Source organism: Talpa occidentalis, unplaced genomic scaffold (genome assembly GCF_014898055.3).
Source record: "Talpa occidentalis isolate TD23 unplaced genomic scaffold, MPIMG_talOcc4v2.1 talOcc4.4, whole genome shotgun sequence".
In the NCBI taxonomy this organism is placed as follows: Eukaryota; Metazoa; Chordata; class Mammalia; order Eulipotyphla; family Talpidae; genus Talpa; species Talpa occidentalis.
In genome coordinates, this window is record NW_023604295.1 from 124,380,173 (window position 1) to 124,395,116 (window position 14,944).

Below are 14,944 nucleotides of genomic sequence, written 5' to 3' on the forward strand. Positions count from 1 at the left end.
TGAGTGCAAACTCAGGATTTGGACAGCAGACAGGAAGTCTGACATTGCTGCACATCTATCAATCAAATTTGCAAACGACAGTGAACAACCTGATTTTACAAGATTATCCAGAATGCCACTGGGCAGTAGAGCTACCAGGGAGGGTTTAATGACTAATTTAAACTGCTGGCTTATTAGCTATGGATATCTGAAATATATAATAAATACATAATAGATTTTAATAAATAAAACCTGGGTAAGCCTCCTGAAGAGACATATGAAAAGTTTAAATATGAAACCATACTGGCCTATTTTTTTTCCTAAAATGTATGTATTTTCTTCTTTGATAATCATAATTTTTATTTCTCCTTTCATTTTTATTCCTTTTGTGAGAAAAACAATTATTGAAAATTACATAATTAATAAGAGGTAAATGGAGCATATATATATATATATATATACATATATATATATATATATATATATAAAAGGAAAGGATAGTTGGTCTCATTAATATATGCATTAGAGAAGTGGTCTAGCCATTAAGATGTTTTTGCAAAAGTTGATAGTAAAGTAAGTTCAGAGCTCTGTTTTTCCATTAGGATACATTTACGAAACACCTGTTTTGTTTTGGGATGTGGCTGGCAGACAGAGAAGAAAACAATGTGATTAAGGTTCACTGTAGGCTCAAAAAGTTTGTAATTTGCTCCAGTCTGAGGCTTGCTGATCATGATTGGCATTTCATTTGACTGGTGTGAGGTGAATGGTTAACTCCTCCAAAGTGGGGTTGATCTACAGCCCCAAAATATCACCCTGATTACCTGATACTGTGGACCATATTCAGGCTGCACATGCAGCATCCTGGGCTGATGACAGTCCTTTAGTCTGATACATTAAGCGAAGTCTTTTACGTTTTCCTTCCAAAGAGTGTAAAACACATGTAAGTTATAATATTAAATTTCTGTTTTTCTAATCAATTCATAAGATGGAAAATGACTAAGCCAGCTCAGCAGAAACTGGCCCTGTTCTTTACTTCTGTTAAAACTGCTGTTAAAAGTATATAGAGTGTTTTAGGGCCATACTTAGGACTTATGCTGCCTATTTTTTACTTCAGGAAAAGGTTAAGACAACCATGACCAGTAGTGGGAAGGCAGAAATTTGTGAGAAAGTGGATATGATTTTGGATCGGCTCCTTTGACCAAATACTACCGGTCTGGAGAAGTCCTGTAATCAAAAGGTGAGTTGGTTTGATTTCCATCATTGTCCCCAAAGTTATCCCAAGTATGTTTCTTGTCAAATCTATGTAAAAACAGGGGGCTTGCTAGGCAAATGTGGCCTCCCATGAAGTACCTTGGTTCCCCTCTCAACAGGAATGACTGCTGACTACCTCAAACTGAAAAATTCTGGAGCAGTTACCACTGCAATTCATTTTACAGACGTTTTAAGCTGCTGCCAATCCCTGACCCCATCTCATCCTGGTGCCTTCATTAGAGTCAATCCTTGGGCTGACACACTGGTGTTTTAATAAGCAAAGCCTGCCGCAGGGATGAAATCTATGATGTACAGTGATGGCAGGGTTGATTTAGAGGGTAGAAAGACTAGAGAGGAAAGCTATTTTGATGGTAGAAAAAAAAAGAATGTGAGTGTCTGTATACTACCTGGGAAGCAGGCCTGTGTAGGTGTGGGCTGTGTGAAAACACTCAGGGAAAAGCGAGACCAAGACCCCAAGATATGTTTCCTTCATTTCCTTTGGCCTTGGTCTGGGAGTGATAGTGAATAGAATATTGATGGATCTTAGAATAGGTCATTTTCCTAAAACTGGTTATGTGATCATTCATTAGGCCCTTCGCTAATTTGGATTTACACATGGGTGTGTCCCTCAACTCATTTCAGTGTTCGTCTTGGCAGAGCTTTGTCCTCATCTGCAAAGAGAAGGCCCTGGACTTCTCACCCTCCATGGTGTCCTTCAGCTCTGTAGGTGTGTGTTTCTAGCAGGCATTGTCTGTGGCTGACAGAGATCCAGGGAACACCATTGATGTCTAGGCCGAGTGTTTGAAATGGCCCTGTTTATTGCAAATAATAAAGGACTGCTTTGATAGAAGAAAGGAGAGAATCAGAGGATGGCCTGGTATTTCTAGCTTCGAGAAGACTCTGCATTTTGTGAGGGAAGTGAGGCTCATTGGTTTCAGGTATTCCATGTGGATGGTAGTCGGTATTTCATCCAGAGCTTCAGCCACACAGAACTCGCTAAATTGCAGTGGATACATTTCAATAGCGAAAGGTCAACATAGCTAAAGCCTTAAAGGGTGAAACTGGCTGTAACAAAATCACCTGTTTCCTTTAGTTTGTCATTCTTTACTTAAAATGAGTTTTTAAAATCATTCCTATAAACAAAGCTTTAATTTTGAGCAATAAGACATTTCACATATAAAACCCTGAAAATTAACGTGACCAAAATCCCATACTTATATATCTCAGACATTTTCTGTGCTGTGTTCGGTCAAGCATATATAACTAGTGTTTTGAGAAATGGCAATTGGGGTGGAAAAGAAAATAGTTTATAAATTGTAGACTCACTGCAATTAATAAGAGGAAATACATCAGCCGTTTTCATGTAATCAAACACACATGAGCAATTTCTTCTTGCATCATGGGTGTGGAAATGAAGGCAACATGGATGAGGGAAGGAGCCAACTTTAATGATGTTTATTTTTTGTCATATGAGGACCATGTGGAATTAACTATATAGAAACACTCATCTGAAAGTTAAGTAATGACATCAACAATTTAATATTCAATTCTTTGAGGGCAGATATGGTCTTGCTGTTTTTCAGTAAGACCCTTCCAACACTATTTACCCTTCCAACTATTTTAGCCCTTCCAACACTATTTACAATATGATGCATTTGGTACATTTGAGAGAGGAAGAAAAAGTTTTTCCTTATAAAAATTGGGGAAAAGTTTACATTTCCTGAGTCTGGGGAAGAACTAATCATTTCCAAAAAGTGGCAAAATTCCACAAATGAAAATCAGATATAGAGTGATATAAAGATACCTTAAATTGTGTAAATCTTTAGGGGGGTATTACTTTTTGCAGATGGAATGTGTTGAAAATCTATTATGTGGGCCTCCCTGGTGGTGCAAGGGGTAAAGTCTCAGCACTATGAAGCTATTTGCAATGCGAATTCCATCCCCAGCCAGGGAGCTAACCCACATGGAGAAGGAGACCCCTCCTGTCTCTCAGCCCCTTTGCTCCCCTCAGCAGTGTATTTCAATAGATCCTCCTGTTCTACTCCCCACTCTGTCTCTAGTGAATCCTCTCACACCCCCGCCTACATCTGGCCTACACCCCAGTTCTATTACATGCTAGGCATTTCAAAACTGATTTTTCTCACAAAGATGGACATTATTATACCTATCTGACAGATATGAAGAATTCAGAGTTTGTGAAAGTTTGATTTTCTTTGTGCTGGATGCATGGGGCTTTTTAAATTACCACATGCTGCTGTTGGGATCAGAGGATATTAATCAGGAAGCAACATTGGGATTGAGTCTTAGGGACCATATAGCAGTAGAATACTGTCTTATAAAGTTTCCAATTCATTTTGTTGCTCTATAACTTTCATTCCCTCCCTTCCTTGCTGATCCATCATAAACCAAGTCAGTTAGAATCCCTTCTGGACACAATAGAGATATGTAACTGATTTGGTTGTTACTTGATATGAAGTACAAATTGTTTCTCTGGTCTCTGAGGGGAGGAATTAATCCACCAACTCTTATCTCCTAAGGTCAAAATTTTGCCTGATTGGAAGATGGATCATTGGTTCTTTGTTCCTCCATGATGCAACACATAGTTGCATAAGGACCTGTCATATCAGCAGCCACAGGGAAACCTCTGCAAGGGAAGAGAGGTGCATGGTGCAGACCTGCAGTGAGGTGCTGTTGAGTTTGTGAGGTGCTGTGCGGTGCTGTTTGTCTACATGAAACTGTATAGAATTCACGCAGAGTTAATGATAACGGCACCTATTTCAAATCTTTCACATAAAGATTTAAATGTTAATGCATGTAAAGTACACTAGACAGTATAGGAAAACTAGTTAGAACCAGCATTTAGTAGATCTTAATGACTGTTACTACTACTACTTTTATTACTATATTAAAGAGGTTAGTAAAGAGTAATGATACCATCAATGTGCATAGGATACATCAAAATGGGGAAGACCAGTTAGATCCAGGAGCACACATTTGAGTATATTAAGTGAACTAATCAGAAGACTAGCAAGACAGATCAAGATAAGCAGATAAATTAAACAGATTGATACATTTTTTAATATCATTTGATTATCTAAATTTATCTTTGATTTTTCTATCTTTTGTTTTGTAGAAAGAGATTTCTACACTCAAAGAATATCAGTGCAAATATAAATGGCAGCTGATTCTTAGCCTTGGCATCAGGGAGTAATTAGGAACACTAGGGACTGAGGTAGACTGCAGAGTCTATATGTTGTGCAGAAATAACCATAGCTGACAACAGTTGAGTAATACTTCAGAAGAAATCAAGCCAATGGGCCTTCCCGGTGGCGCAGTGGGTTGAGTGCAGCACTGTGAAGCTGTTCGCAGCCTCTGCAGCGTAGGTTCGATTCCTGGCCAGCCAGAGAGAAACCCATATGGCGCAGTAGACCTCTCCTGCCTCGCCTGCTGCTCCCCTCAGCAGTGTTTTCCTCCATCCATCTGCCTGTTCTGCTCCCCACTTTGACTTTGGTGAATTCTCTCACCCTCCCACGCCTCTGACCTGTACCCCAATTCTTGTATAAATAAATAAATCTTTTAAAAAGTAAATAAATAAGGATTTAAAAAAAATCAAGCCAAGTGTTGCTAGACCTTCCACCTTTTGAAGAGTAGCTGAAATCCTGATATTTATATCAAGTCACCCACATTTAAAATGTTGGCTCAAATTTTTCTAAAATATGATGTGAGATGAAGAAGACAACCTAAAGACTTCTTTGTAAGCCTTGGTTGTTTTTCATAGTCTCTATGAAAAGCTGAAATGTGGGGAGGGCACAGAAGCCAGATTTAAATGCTGTGACTTTGAAGAGTACAGGAAGCGTATCTTACTTTGAAGAGTACAGGAAGCGTACACTCAGTCATACTCACTGGCACAGATATCAGTAAAACGATTCCTCTCTTACAGTTTGGGTGGGAGATAAACACATAAACATATGCTTATAAGACAGTATGATCAATGCAATCACAAAGATATGGCCAAGATATTATAAGAGTACAGAGGTAAGGCAACGAAGTAAATGAGTTACGTCCAATGAGACTTTTTGGTGGAGGTAACACAGCATTGCTAAATAGTAATTGAAAAAATCTTAAAGTCAGCCATTTTTTTTTATTCAATATTTGCATTAACTCTTATTTAGAACAGCTAACGCAAATATTGAAATTTAAAGGAGTACATAATTCTGTACCTTATTTAGCTTCATGTTATAAAAGACAATACATGCATTGATATTTCCTCTTAAGAGTGAAATTACTTGGGAAGCAGAGAAAGCTTATTTGCCAGACAGAAATATTTATCTCCTTAGAAAATGACTACTTCATCTGAATGGAAAATTTATTTCAAAATTGTGGAGTACCTGTTCAGTAAACATGGGAGTTGACATTACTTTTTTCTTTGCTTTGCTTCTCAGACTTGAAAATGTGGCTGGTTTTTATCTGGCCATCAGATAAGACTATCTATCTATCTATCTATCTATCTATCTATCTATCTATCTATCTATCTATCTATCTATATCTATATCTATATATATAGATATTTAGTAACAGACATCAATGTTATCTTTTTTAAAATATTTATTTTATTTTTATGCATACAAGAGCTGGGTTACAGGCCAGATGTACGGGGGGTGGTGACAGGTTTCACTAGAGACAGAGTGGGGAACAAAAAAGACAGATTGACTGAAACACAGTGCTGAGGGGGCAGCGGGTGAGTTAGGGGAGGTCTGCTGTACTATGTGGGTAGCTCCTGGCTGGGGATTGAACTCCTGTTGCAGTGGCTGAGGTTGGCTTCATAGGTTGCATCCCAACCCCTTGCGCCACCAGGGAGGCCCCATAGATGTTATATTTAGGAGACACTAGACAACTTTTATATGCATATTTCTGCACTGAAATAATTAAATATTTTAGAAAGACCCTTGAGAATCTTTGAGATGTACAGTTGTATTTGAAGATCTTTCACATCTTTTTGAAATCTAAAATTTTCTTTTTCTATTTTTATGAGAAAGGCAGTACTTGTTCTTGATAGATATATCCTGTTAAAAACAAACCTACTCAGGCCTCCCTGGTGGCACAAGGAGTTTGGCACCGCACTATGAAGCGATCTGCAGCTTCTGCAGTACAATTTCGATCCCCAGCTGGCCAGGGAAAGACCACATGGTGAAGCAGACCTCTCCTGTCTCGCCCGCTGCTCCCCCCAGCGGTGTATTTCAGTCAGTCAGCCTGTTCTCTTCCCCACTCTGTCTGGTGAATCCTCTCAGCCCCCACTTGTCTGGCCTGTATCCCAGCTCTTATATGCATAAATGAATCTTTTTTTTTTTCAAGATTTATTTATTTATTTATTTATACAAGCACTGGGTACAGTCAGAAGCACGGGAGGGTGAGAGAATTCACCAGAGCCAGAGCAGGGAATAGAACAGGCAGACCGACAAAATATACTCCTGAGGGGAGCAGCGGGCGGCAGGAGAGGTCTGCGCGCCATGTGGGACCCTCACTGTCGGCAAGGGATTGAACCGGTGCTACAGAGGCTGCAGGCAGCTTTGCAGCCCAGCGATCAACTGCTGCACCACCAGGGGAGGCCCTAAATAAATAAATCTTAAAAAAAAAAAAAAACTACTCAAAAATAAAATAAGTTAGACCAAACTTGCTAAATTAGTTTAATTGCCATTTTATCTAATGTTAATGTGAACAACATGGAGGCCCTCCCAATGGAACCATCATGTTGCTTTGATTCAATTACTATTTCACATTATTTTGACTTGTGTTATTTTTCTTCTTATCAATAAAAATGTGAAAGCCACATTTTAGAAGATATTGGAGACACAACTTTCAGGACAGGGAAAACTGTATAATGTGTTTTAGCCATTAACGGAATTCTCGAACTGAGGACTAGTTCCTGTTTTGTAAAATGTTAGTAATTATGGCTTTGGCTAGTTCATACTTTACAATAAACCAGATGGGGCATGGGGTACAGTTATTTGAACCATTTGAAAGAGGGTGAAAGAATTTTAAAGCAGCTTAGTGTTATAAATGAGTCTGCAGAAGAGATGTGTAAGATGATAAAAAAAAAAGAACAAGCTGTTCTCAAAAGCTTTAGAGGTATGAACTTAAATAAACAGATGAGCCATGTGCAAATTATTTAAACCTCTTCTAAACCCTGTCTTATTTGGAAGAAGCCTGAAAGGTTATTCATTGGCATTCAGTATAACTACCATAAATATCTTTATTTGAAAATACTTTGCTTAAAATTTCATTAGTGAATGAGAAAATTACTTCTCTTAAAGAATTCCCACTGTTCTTTCCTGAAAGTCTAAACCAATGTTTCTCAAAATAATATCTGTAAATTATTTTGAATAATAATAATATTCAATATTTAATATTCAATAAAAATAATCTCATCTATATTTTTATGAGAGTTTCCTTTCTTCTAATAGTGTATACTTCTAATAAATGTAAATTTAAAAGATTTTAAATTGATTAATTAATTTACTTATAATTTGGGTCTGATCCAGCAGCACTTTGACAAACTATGACAGGTAGAGTAGAGCGTGGAGTTGGAGACAGACGTGGCACTTGCTCTAGGAATTATCTGGTGACCGATGTTGAGTGGCAACAATCAATAAGTTAGGGTGGCCAAAACCATATGGAATAAGAAGAATGAAGTGTTGGGGTTCCAAAACAACTTCCTGGGAGATTCATGGGGCACAGTAAGAAGAAATGAGCTGATACTTGAGGGTCAGAAACACAGGCATTCAAACTTAGTGGAATTAGTGAATTAGACCTGGTTCCCAGATTCCTAGCTGGGGACTTGGAAAGAACAACACAAGACTGAATGCTAAATAGCTTGGGTAAGGAAATAGATAACTTAAGATAAAAAGACTAAAGTCAAGGAATCAAGGCAGAAATGCAGAGTCACATAACCATGATATAGGTGTAGAGGCTACTGTCTCCAGTGCGCGCACTCCCTTCCCTTTGCCCTATCACAAGTCTCATTTGGGAAGACAGCCAGATAGTGAGCATGCAGTATCCCCAGCTAGCAACCAGGATGAGTCCTAAATGCCTTTACCAAGCAGCGTGTTATTGATGACCCAAGCTGGATCAATCATAGCAAATGCCAGGATTTTACAAGACTGTTAAAATACAAATGTTCTCTTGTCTTTTTGTTACTACAGCAGCCAGTTCTGCTATCACAAAGGGGGTCACATTGAGGAAAAAGTTGATACAAGGAGATGAGCAAACTGGAAAGTGGCAGGGTAATGAAGACAATGCCGCAAATACAGTGAAACTTGGGGTCTTGTGATGCCCAATGACAATGTGATGCCCAATGACCATTTCCCTTATGTATTCCTGTCACTTGTGATTGAAAGCACTTGGTACTTTAGCTGCTAAACAGGATAACAATGAAACCCAGTTCTAAGTGCTAAGTTTCAAGGTAGACACATAAGTCTTAGGAATAAGAGAAAAGTCTTGTCATGATTTGGGTGATGTGAGGTTAGAGGTGACCTGATTTTGTATTCTAAAATATTGGGGAAGAATTATTTAAATTTTGTTTGCTGAAGATTACAATAAGTTCTAGAATTTAAAGTGAAAGTTGAACCTCAGGTGGGAAACACAGTTGATAGGAAGAACAAGGCATAACAAACAGGATGGACTTAAGTCCATTTACAGAATTCCTCAATTTGACTTATTCTTGGAATTGGGGATAAAATGTTTGAGTGGTACTTAATCTCTAGCTTTATAATGTAGATCAAAGGAAAAAGAAAAATATAAATGCATATAAATACATTTTAATTAATATAAATGAATTTCATAACCAATCTCTAAAGACAAATCATTCTCTTTATTTTAACTGACACCAAGAATGCACATGAAAAAATATGGCAATTAAAATTAGAGGTTAAGTTTCTTTGCTATCTTTTCTAAGAGCTACTATACTTCTCTTGTTTATTGTTATATTCCAGTGCCTAGTATAATTATTGTTTATAATTATTGAGGAAACTGAATAGATAACCCAAGTGTCTTCCCCCTAACTGACCTTGAGATAAGGACTAGGGTGGAGGTAGTTCATTTGTGTTGTAAACTCAGGCAATCAGACAAGAAAGTAGGGAAGTGAGAAGAAAAAAGAAGAAGCTACCATTGTAAGCAACAGGAGTCCAATTCCATTACAGATGGTTTGAGAAACTATGTGGGACATGCCTCAGAATTTTTCTCTTGGACAAAGAGGAAACTTCCACACTCCATTCTATAGGTTAATTTGCCAATTCTTCTTGTGTTGTGCTTGTCTGTGGTGACACGTGATCCTACGGTGTAGAGAAAGCCCTCAAGCAGAGAAATAGGGATAGCCAGGAACTTGAGATGGGGAATTTCCAGTGTGCCAGAAACCATCTTCCACAGCTACAGGTGAACTTAGAGGCAGACCAAGAAGATGTGGGGTGGATACCAGTAGTATCTGCCACACTGGTAGTCAAGATATCTATTTTTGCCTAGTCAACATATCTTACCTATTTCTTTAGGTCAAGAATCATCCCTTCATTTGGTGAACTGATACTCCTCCATTCCACACATTTCTGGTGTGTCTGACAATCAAGAACTACTGGATTCCATCTCATTGACCTAGAATTTTCTATATGAACAAGGAAAAGGTGTCTCTTTCCTCTGATTTAACTTACTAGAATGATATAAACCTGGAGTTGTCTGCAGTCATGTTTCCCTTCCAACTACTACAATGAGCAGGTAAGACAGGAGAGGTCTGCTGCACCAAGTACATCACCATTTTTTCTTTGCATATTCTAGATTGAATTGGATTTCTCTCACAACCAAAATTTATTGACCAATATACTTATCATATATAAACATATATATCATATAAAAGATATATATAAATATATAAAATATAAATATGTATATACACATATACACACACACAATGTGCCATATAGTGGGTTGACATACAGTAACCACTAGTTTCTAGGAGGCTAAAAACCCTGAAATGAAACACACATATTTTACTTATATTAATGGAAAAGTAACAGTTGAGAAGAATATAAATTTCTATCCCTGCTGTAAGAATAGAATAAAAAAATGACACACCATGGGTGGTCTACTGGACAGCAGTTCTCTTCAGAAGATCCTGTGTCTGGCACATTGAAGGGGTGGGTTTATATACAAATTTATTTAGGACATCAGAGAACTCAGGGGCCAAGGCAAGGGAAATCCATTAAGAGAAGCTTTGTAATAACTATGTGTCCTTGGCTTTTTGTGTATTCTAAATATTTCTTTAAACGTTGTTTTACCACATATTTATTATCTTAATTGAATAGTACCTCACCATGACATCTTAAATACTCCTGCTTTTCCTTCTTTTTTTGCTTCAACTACTAGAAACAAATTTAAGAATTAGTTTGACAACATTTTTACCTATTTAATAAAGGTTTTTTATTATTTCCTTTATTTTGTTAAGTAGAAAATCTATACTTTTCTCAGTCTGCTCCTATAAAACTGTGTTTATTTACTGCTTGATTTTCTACTTTATATTTTCATAACACATGTCAAATTGAAAAATAGCCTGGGATGATTTGTGTTTATATTAAATACTCCATATAAAACAAGTGTTGAGAAAGCATGAAAAAATGATTTATACATGATTCTGATGAGAAACTGTGGTGTTAATATAATCTAACAAACTTTTTAATAGCTTGTGTTGGCCAGGGATTATTCTAGACCTAAAAAATAGGTTGCGTATCCAGTTCTCCTATGACTGGCAGTTATTCTTGTTACTGGAAAGTACTGCCAAGAAATCCCTGTGAGAGGCAACTGTCTTTCTGGCAATGGAATTCTGAGAAGGTAGATCTGGAGCCATGGTTTTACAACCTGATATTTTAGCCCCACTGCAAAGAACACATTGATACAGGTAAACACTGCTCATGGCTGAGCTGTGGCAAGATAGGGGCAGAGGAGAAATGTTTACCTGGAACAAATGAGGCTGGTGAATTGGAGCAAGGGTACAAGCAATAATTAAAAAGGAAAGGGAAGGTCATATTGGGGTTGAGCACCAGGATGAGAGGAGCTTCAGGTTGTAAACAGGAAATTAATTATGAGTTGAGAGCAGGGGGATTGGAAAAATAGTTGGATCAAGAAAGTAAATTTGGGCCTCCCTAGTGGCGCAGGCTGTTGAGCGCCCGCGTTGTAAAGCTGTCCGTGGCCTCTGTGGCGCGGGTTTGATGCTGGCAGGGTGGCAAGAATCCCACATGGCAAAGCAGACCTCTCCTGTCTCGCCCGCTGCTCCCTTCAACAGTATTTTTCGTCAGTCTGCCTGTTCTGCTCCCCGCTCTGTCTCTGGTGAATTCTCTCACCCTCCTGCGCATCTGGTCTGTACTCCAGTTCTTGTATAAATAAATAAATCTTTAAAAAAAAAGAGTAAATTTAACTGTAAACAATAAGGTGGTTAAAGACTCGTTTTTCTGGGATGCCAGCAGGAGTGAATTTGGTGTCTCAAAGGAGGCATTGGAATATTACCTACAAACCAAATGACTGAAAATCAAAACAATCAAAATAATCTATCAGTTTACTTATAATGTGACAAATACTTGATCAGATGAAATTACTTGTCCAAAGTGGTTTTACTACTTTATATTCCTACCTGCTGCATATGGAAATTCCAATTTTTCCACTTTCTCACCAACAATATCATCAGTCTCCTGTAGCTTAGGACCATGGGTATTAGTAACAACAGAAAGTATTTTGTATATCTCATGAGAAGTAAATGACAACCATTTTTTTCTAAACTGAGAAAATCTTCTAGATAGATAAGAATATGTAAAATAGTCATTTGGGAAAATTACTTAATCTTTTTGTGTTATGTAATCCCCATTCATAAAATTAGGATAATACTTCATAAAATTGTTGTGAGAATTTATTATTTTTTTAAAGATTTATTTATTTATTTATTTATATAAGCGCTGGGTACAGTCAGAAGCGCAGGAAGGTGAGAGAATTCACCAGAGCCAGAGTGGGGAACAGAACAGGCAGACTGACAAAGTACACTGCTGAGGGGAGCAGTGGGCGGCAAGAGAGGTCTGAGCATCATGTGGGACCCTCGCCAGAGGCCGGGGATCGAACCGGCGCTGCAGAGGCTGTGGGCAGCTTCGCAACCCAGCGCTCAACCGCTGTGCCACCGGGGAGGCCCTGTTGTGAGAATTTAAATGTGTTAAGACCTTAAATCACATTGTATTTGCAATGTTAGCTATTCTTAGTGTAGCTTTGTATACAGTTCACTCTCTGGTTGACAAAGAATGAACAAATCTTCCTGGGTACATTCTTCTATGGATTGTGCTAAGTATCCCCCCAAACTTACACATTTTACAGTTTAACCAAGCACACACTCCTTTAGACAAAAAGACAATGATTAGCTAAGAGGGAAGGAAAAATGAAATGGGTTATCTTCTTCACATTTCTATTATAAATATCTTCCAAAAATTATGAAAAGTCAAAGATATTCATTTCCTTCAAACTTGATTCACTGGTTTAAGAAATACTTGTTTCAATTTTCTAAATCTAAGTCTAAGAAATAAAAGAGAAAACAGCATTTAAAACTCATTATTATACACATACAAAATAAATTTTAGTGATTTATACATTTCTCTCTCTCTCACACATACACACACACACACACACATATATATATATAGAGAGAGTCATCAAGTGTTGATTTTGTAAGTCTGAGCTGGTGTGTAAAATTAGCACCCATTCCCTCATTTTTTTTAAAGATTTATTTATTTATACATACAAGAGTTGGGGTACAGGCCAGAGGTGTGGGGGGTGAGAGGATTCACCAGAGACAGAGCGGGGAACAGAACAAGCAGACTGACTGAAATACACTGCTGAGGGGAGCAGCAGGCAAGACAGGAGAGGTCCGCTGTGCCACGTGGGTAGCTCCCTGGCCAGGGATTGAATTCATGCTGCAAAGGCTGGGGATTGCTTCATAGTGCAGTGCTTAACCCCTTGCGCCACCAGGGAGCCCCCTCTCCCCCCATTCCCTCTTGATAATGCATTTTCTTTCAGCTTTTAGAGCTTAGTTTCATTTCAATGAGGAGTTATCTGGGGACAAAATTTTATTCTGCCTCAAATGATGACTGTGTGTGTGTGTGTAAAGGCTATGTGTTGGTAAGAAACAATCTGAAGACAATAAGGGCTTATTAGTTTCTTGGCAGAACTGGTAAATGGTGGGAGGTAACTACACATTATGTATGTAAAAGAGGGAACATTTCTGATGTTGGAATGGTGGAAATAGATGAAAATTTGAAAAGTGAAGCTTTTAAAACTTGTGTTTGTGAATCTGATCTAATACCTAGGATTTTAAACAAAAAGATGCCTATGAAACTGAAATTTAAGAGAAAACAAAATTAATCTCTACTAGTCTTGTCTTGAAGGAATTCTCCATATTAATTTAGGTGGTTTCCAGAGATTTTTCTGCTAGAATCAATTCTGGTATTTAAACTTGCTTGATAATAAGAAGAAAGGAAAGGAGGGTGGGTAGGGAGGGAAGGAGGAAGAAAGGAAGATCAGAAAGTACTTGGAGATAAATCTGAGTTTAAGACACCCAGAAAGGGTGCTCATATTTTCAGAATGGGGAACTTTGTTTAATACTTTAATGGCATTTTAGCCTAAGGCAGGAACTGCATGGCATTTTATACTTTTTGCTTTTGCACATATGTCCATTTCTTTTAAAGCTCAGCTGGACATTTTCTCCCAGGACATCTTCTCTGACCCTGTGAGCACCAGCAAATTTGACACTCTTGAGACATGCAAAAAAAAAAAAAAAAAAAAAGCCTGAAATCACTGCTCTATTATTTATTATTTTTAACAGTAAAATTCTCCATAACAGATTGCAAACTAATGGAGGCAGGACTTTGTCTGGTTCATATCTCCCCCATCAGGACAAACACAGGGGCTTGGCATCGGCTCCTCAAAAAGGTTTGCTAAAAGGGATAGCAGGTTTTCTTTCCCTAGCCCTCTGATGACAGATATTATGCCACAGCCTTTTTTTCATTCTGGCTCTGATTGTGAGATGCAACCACAACAAATTTTCTGTAAACCTCACCACCAAATGGAGCAGTTCCAACGTGCAGCCTCTGAAACCAAGTCGGCAAAGAATATTGTGTATTGGTGTTAGAAATCCACAAACACTTCAGCTTTAGAAATGTTCCACTGTGTTTTTCTTTTTTTCATCAAGTGAAATCTTTCCATGTTTTTGCTCTAAGAGAGATTAAGCACATTCAATCTAATTATGCAACCTACTGACAAAAGCAATCTAAATGTGAATCACTGCTGGTTGTATTTTATAGTTGCCATTGGAAACAAAGACAAGTTTGGAAAACTCCAAAGTCAAGTCTAAGCCTTGGCATTATCTTGCCTACCAATGAAGGCAATTCTGAGTCTGTTCTTTCTTTTTTCACTCTTTGTATGCATGCTGTGTGAGACTAGTCAGGCTCTCTAAATAACTGTAAAAGGTTGTATAAAGTGGAAATACCACATACATTAAAAAATGGAGAAAAGCTCTAAAAGTTAAACAAACAACAAATAAACAAAACCCAACTTTCCACAGAGTCTGAGATGGATATTTTCTGACGATAGATGAAATACAATTTATCTGATGTTGGAGAATAGCGTAGCATTTAAGAAATTCTAA

At 37.9% G+C, this 14,944-nt stretch overlaps 1 long non-coding RNA gene across 1 annotated transcript in view; it reads left to right on the plus strand.

Annotated features, from left to right (window-relative positions):
• The window catches only part of LOC119257901 (uncharacterized), a 286,366-nt gene that overhangs the window by 3,860 nt on the left and 267,562 nt on the right, over positions 1-14,944 (plus strand). Inside the window, exons 2-3 of the long non-coding RNA XR_008554000.1 lie at positions 1,094-1,216; positions 9,771-9,990. This is a non-coding gene — a long non-coding RNA (uncharacterized LOC119257901). The remainder of the gene's footprint in view (positions 1-1,093; positions 1,217-9,770; positions 9,991-14,944) is intronic.